Source organism: Sinocyclocheilus anshuiensis, unplaced genomic scaffold, assembly GCF_001515605.1.
Source record: "Sinocyclocheilus anshuiensis isolate Anshui unplaced genomic scaffold, SAMN03320099.WGS_v1.1 scaffold1764, whole genome shotgun sequence".
Classification (NCBI taxonomy): Eukaryota; Metazoa; Chordata; class Actinopteri; order Cypriniformes; family Cyprinidae; genus Sinocyclocheilus; species Sinocyclocheilus anshuiensis.
The window spans coordinates 4,072-9,617 of NW_015557159.1; the positions used below are offsets into that span (position 1 = coordinate 4,072).

General features: G+C 34.4%; 1 protein-coding gene and 1 pseudogene across 1 annotated transcript in view; both read right to left on the reverse strand.

Annotated features, from left to right (window-relative positions):
• LOC107678258 (heme oxygenase 2-like) overlaps positions 1 to 2,615 on the reverse strand; it is a 6,448-nt gene extending 3,833 nt beyond the window's left edge. The window contains exons 1-2 of the mRNA XM_016473468.1: positions 2,435 to 2,615; positions 2,025 to 2,135 (exon numbers count right to left, since the gene is read on the reverse strand). The gene's annotated coding sequence lies outside the window, so the exon portion shown is untranslated. The remainder of the gene's footprint in view (positions 1 to 2,024; positions 2,136 to 2,434) is intronic.
• Positions 2,616 to 5,014: 2,399 nt separating this feature from the next.
• The window catches only part of LOC107678259 (cilia- and flagella-associated protein 70-like), a 14,436-nt pseudogene continuing 13,904 nt past the window's right edge, over positions 5,015 to 5,546 (reverse strand).

The window sequence follows — 5,546 nt, forward strand, 5'->3', positions numbered from 1 at the left end:
TTCTTATTTTCTTTATTTTTATTTGACAATATAGTTTTTTCCCTAAACATAGCACATACCCAACCGTACCGAAACCATGACTCTAAAACCGAACCGTGAGTAAGTTGAACCGTTGCACCCCTACTATCTATTTATCTATCTTTAGGGGTGCAAAGGTTCAACTCACGGTTCGGTTTGTCTCACGGTTTTAGAGTCACGGTTTCGGTGCGGTTCGATATGTGCTATGTTTAGGGGAAAAACTATATTGTCAAATAAAAATAAAGCACAGAGAGCTTAATATTTGCACGCATTCTGAGACGCGGGTTCATGCGCTTCAGATGAGCGACCACACAGATCTTCTCACTGTGCGCGCGAGCTCGCGTCCTCTGGCTCTTTAATATTTAAACTGGCAAGGCTTAAATGAGTTTAGTTTAAACCCAGATAGCAACGTGTGCTGTTCAGGTCTCACCTGCGTTATCAACACGTGATGAGGGCATAAATGACAGTTATTCCAGCATAAAGCACTCGCATTGATTAAAGAGTGACTGGTTTGTCCACATATTGTTTTTTTCTCTCTCATCACTCTTGTTGTAATGTATTGGGAAGCCAGAATTTGTATCCATCAACAGAAACATGCATTAGCCGAACTCTAACAAACCATATTACAGATGCATTGTCGGATTTAAGTTGAACCGCGGTCCTAGTGTATGCCGAACCATGTGAGGAGAACCGTACGGTTCGAATTTTTACCGAGAACCGTTGCACCCCTACTATCTATCTGTCTATCTATCATCCATCCATCTACCTACTTTGTGTTACTAACTAAAATTTCAGTAACTGAAGTAAAATAAAAATAAAAATAAAATAAAAATGTTGTCTTGGCAAATAGCTTTAGTTTAGGTAGAAATACTAAAAATATTCAAAAGATAAATGAAATAAAATAATAAAAAATACATGAAATAAAAATAAAGATAAATTGAAATATTTAAAAATGACAATTAAGAATATCAATTTAAAGAAAATATTTAAAGAAACATGACAAAAGCACATAAAATTACTAAAACAATCTAAAATTAAAACGAAAACTTAAAATATAAAAATAAATGATAATAATTAATAAATACTATAATAATAAATGAATAATAGTAAAATAACCATGCTAACTATCTATCATCTACCTACCTGCTTATTTATCTAGGCAAATTTCAGTTTAACACAATCAGTAATAGGAAAACTCATTCATCCTTTTCATGAGGTAAAACATTCTGTAATCTATTCGATTAGATTCGAAGTATGTCCTCATAAAAGGCTCACCTTATCTCATGAGTTCACTTTTGTTTTTATTGAAATGTGATATACTGTACACACTCTATCTATCTATCTGTCTGTCTATCATCTCTGTCCATCCATCTACCTACTTTGTGTTACTAACTAAAATTTCAGTAACTGAAGTAAAATAAAAATAAAAATAAAATAAAAATGTTGTCTTGGCAAATAGCTTTAGTTTAGGTAGAAATACTAAAAATATTCAAAAGATAAATGAAATAAAATAATAAAAAATACATGAAATAAAAATAAAGCTAAATTGAAATATTTAAAAATGACAATTAAGAATAAATATTTTCTTTAAATTGACAAAGAAACATGACAAAAGCACATAAAATTACTAAAACAATCTAAAATTAAAACGAAAACTTAAAATATAAAAATAAATGATAATAATTAATAAATACTATAATAATAAATGAATAATAGTAAAATAACCATGCTAACTATCTATCATCTACCTACCTGCTTATTTATCTAGGCAAATTTCAGTTTAACACAATCAGTAATAGGAAAACTCATTCATCCTTTTCATGAGGTAAAACATTCTGTAATCTATTCGATTAGATTCGAAGTATGTCCTCATAAAAGGCTCACCTTATCTCATGAGTTCACTTTTGTTTTTATTGAAATGTGATATACTGTACACACCTCAGCACTGATTAAAAGTCTCCAAATTTTGTGAAGAAGACATTCACTAATGATGTAAACAACAAAACCTCTTACCTCTGCCTCTGCCTCCTGAGCACGGGCTTGAAAGGTCAGTGTGTCTGTCCAGATGATTGTTAGAGAGGACAACAGCTGAGCATCCAGTGAGGTGAGGATTGTTCCTGAGGACACACACATTCAGAGTGAGCCTCTATTCATCCAGCACACACTGAGGCTGTTCAGCAGCGTTTGTTTGCAGGGTAAATGAAAATACAGATGTGTGCAGTCCGAACAAAAGAGCAGTCATGAGCCTTCTGGTGTTTGCCAGTGAAAATGCCATCTAATCTCACTGCCCTGTGATCAGCATCCATTTTAAATGCACAAGCAGCTTCAAATGGATCAAAATAATCTAGTGTCATTATACAAATTAACTAGTGTATATACCTCATTTGCATACTTGTGAACTGAAACCAGTACTTACGATCCAGCTCTTCAGCAAATCCTGCGTTAGATCAGATTATGATAATAATAATATTGGTCCGATCAGGTTTAATGAATGATAATAGACTGGTAACTGATTATAGAAATGATCAATAGTCGGATGCTCGTGCGCTGTTGTCTGCGGAGATCGAGCTCTCCGTTATAACTCAAAACAGGAAGCTGCCGGATGAATCCACGTGTCTGTCAGAGCTGAGGCTTAAAGGCGCAGCGACCATTAAATTCAAGCCCCGCCCCTTTTTAGCGCTGCGCTCGTTGTCTTCTGTCTCCCGGTTAGTATTTTCCATAAACTGTATAAAAACATGGATGTAGTGTCCGTGACGTCACCCGTAGTTTTCCGAAGAGCCATCTTCGCAGCGCGTCACCGCGCGTCACTCCCGGATAATCGTAAATGGGCAAAGAGGTGGGAGCTGGTTGCTGAAACCACGCCCACCTAGCTCGACAGTGGTGACAGCTTCACCAGAGAGAGCGGGAGGTTGCTGCTTGGTATTTTCACAGCTTGAAGGTAAGGTCGTATGAATTTATGAATGAACCGCTCTTTTAAAAGTTAACTCTACAATAAGTAATGTTAAATCCACTTCACCAGCGATGCTATTGAAATATACAGAGCTACTGAAAAAAACGACGTTCTCAGACAAAATTCTACAGATGGCTGCACACTTGTTTCTTTAAGGCATAAGGTCTATAGACTGTATACTGTATGGAAGCCCTTTTCCGCCACGGAACAAAAGCACTAAAAAAGTAATCGCAACAATTTATCTCACAATTCAAACTTTTTTTTTCTGAATTAACTCAGAATTGCGACTTTATAAATCGCAACTGAGCGATATAAACTCGCAATTCTGAGAAGAAAAGTCCGAACTGAGAGATGAAAAGTCCCAATTGCCTTTTTTATATTTTTTTATTGTGGTGTGAGATGTGAACTAAGAATTGCAAGAAAAAGTCAGAATCCTGCATTTATATCTTGGAATTCTGAGTTTATGTCTTGCAGTTCTCACTTTTTTGTCAGAATTCCAAGAAAAGAAAGAAAAAAAAACACTCTGAATTGTGAGATATAAACTAAGAATTGTGAGGGGGAAAAGGCAGAATTGCGAGATTAAAAAGTTCCAATTATCTTTAATTTTAAATAATAAATGAATAAATAATAAAATAAAAGGAATAAAAATAAAAAGAATAAATAAAAACAGAATCCTGAGATGTAAACTCAGAACTGTGAGAAATTTTTATTTCATTTATATCATTTATATAGTTATGTGACTTTTTTTTGTCAGAATTGCAAGGAAAAAAGGTCTGAATTGTGAGATAAAAAGTCACAATTACCTTTTTATTTATTTATTTATGTATTTATTCCCAGTGGTGGAAACCAGGGCTTTCATTATATTTCCAACTTTTTAAAAAAATGTACTTTGTATGTTTAATTCAGAAAGTTATGTTTGGTTATTATGTCTTGAAATAAATAATTGTTTTGCATTTTTAATTTGAATTTTATTCATAAATGTCTTTACTTTTGGCAGTTGGATCAAATAATGCAAAAGAATCTGGTTCATTCATCAGTGGAAGGTCAAGTACAGTGCTCTGCTTATTTACTGCACATTTAGTAGCCTATCTGAGTATTTAGCGTATATATAGAAAACTTGCATGGCACTATGCTATTCTGAACATATCTATAAACAGTTCTCAATCTTTCAGTTTCATCATTGTCACACTGATTTGCACATAAATGTATACATTTTTACAACCTAATGTAAAACATAAAGGCTGCAGTTCCATCATCTGCCACTTTGAATGCTTGCACCCTTTAAACATTTTTTTTTTTTCGAAAGATATTAATACTTTTATTCAGCGAGTATGCATTCAATTGATCAAAAGTGACAGTAAAGGCATTTATAATCTTACGTAAGATTTCTATTTCAAATAAATGCTGTTTTGAACATTATATTCATCAATGAATCCTGAAAAAGTCAGTTTCCACAAAATACGAAGCAGCACAACTGTTTTCAACATTGATAATAATCAGAAATGTTTCTTGAGCAGCAAATCAGCATATTAGAATGATTTCTGAAGGATCGTGTGACACTGAAGACTGCTGAAAATTCAGCTTTGCATCACAGGAATAAATTACATTTGAACATATATTCAAATAGAAATTAGTTATTTGAAATTGTAATAATATTTCACAAAATTACTGTTTTGACTGTATTTTTGATCAAATAAATGCAGCCTTGGTGAACAGAAGAGACTTCTTTCAAAAAATATTAAGTCTTACCATCAGCAAACTTTTGAATGGTAGTGTAGGTCATTTACATATAGAAGAAACAATAATGTACAGTATGTGGAAAATAATGTTTTTTTTTAACCTTAAACCGCATAAACACATTTCATTATACTAAATACACAAAATAACGTTCTTTTTAGCAACATCATATGACCCCTTTAAAGGAACAGCAGCAAAAACAGCATTTTCATCAAAGTGTCAGAGAGAGAGAGTGTGTGTGTGTGTGTAAAATGGCCATAAAACACTAAATTATGACTGTTTTTGGCGCAAAAAACCTTATAAATAGGTTTACTTCAGCTAAAACAAAAATGGCTCCTTTAATGTAAAAGTGAGTCATTTGATACTGCATAGGATCTACTGACGTGACCCGCAATGCACAGTTCTGCAGGAGAAACCACACTGTCTCCATGTAGATGGTATTAGATAGTAGATGTACTTCCTGTTTATTCTCCTGACTGTTCTGTAGCTTGTCTTCTTCAAGTAGAGCTATATCGCCACCTCTAAAGCAAATGATCCCAGATCAGCTATAAATGAAAAGACATTTGTCACAGAGCAGATGGATATGAGGTCACCTGTCTCCTCTGTTCCCTTTCAGTCGGTCACTCTCGACGTCACGTTGGATGACCGACGAATTGGGATCTCGCTTAGAGAGACCAATCTACTTAGAGTGTAAACTAAACGAGCCAATGCACATTGGCATGCGATTATTGCATCCAGCTGCCGCTGATCACAGCGTGAGTATAAGTAGGCAGCAGATGCAGCGCATATTCAGCTTTTCGCTTCGGAGCCGAGCGATCACATCGTTCTGCTCCTGACTACT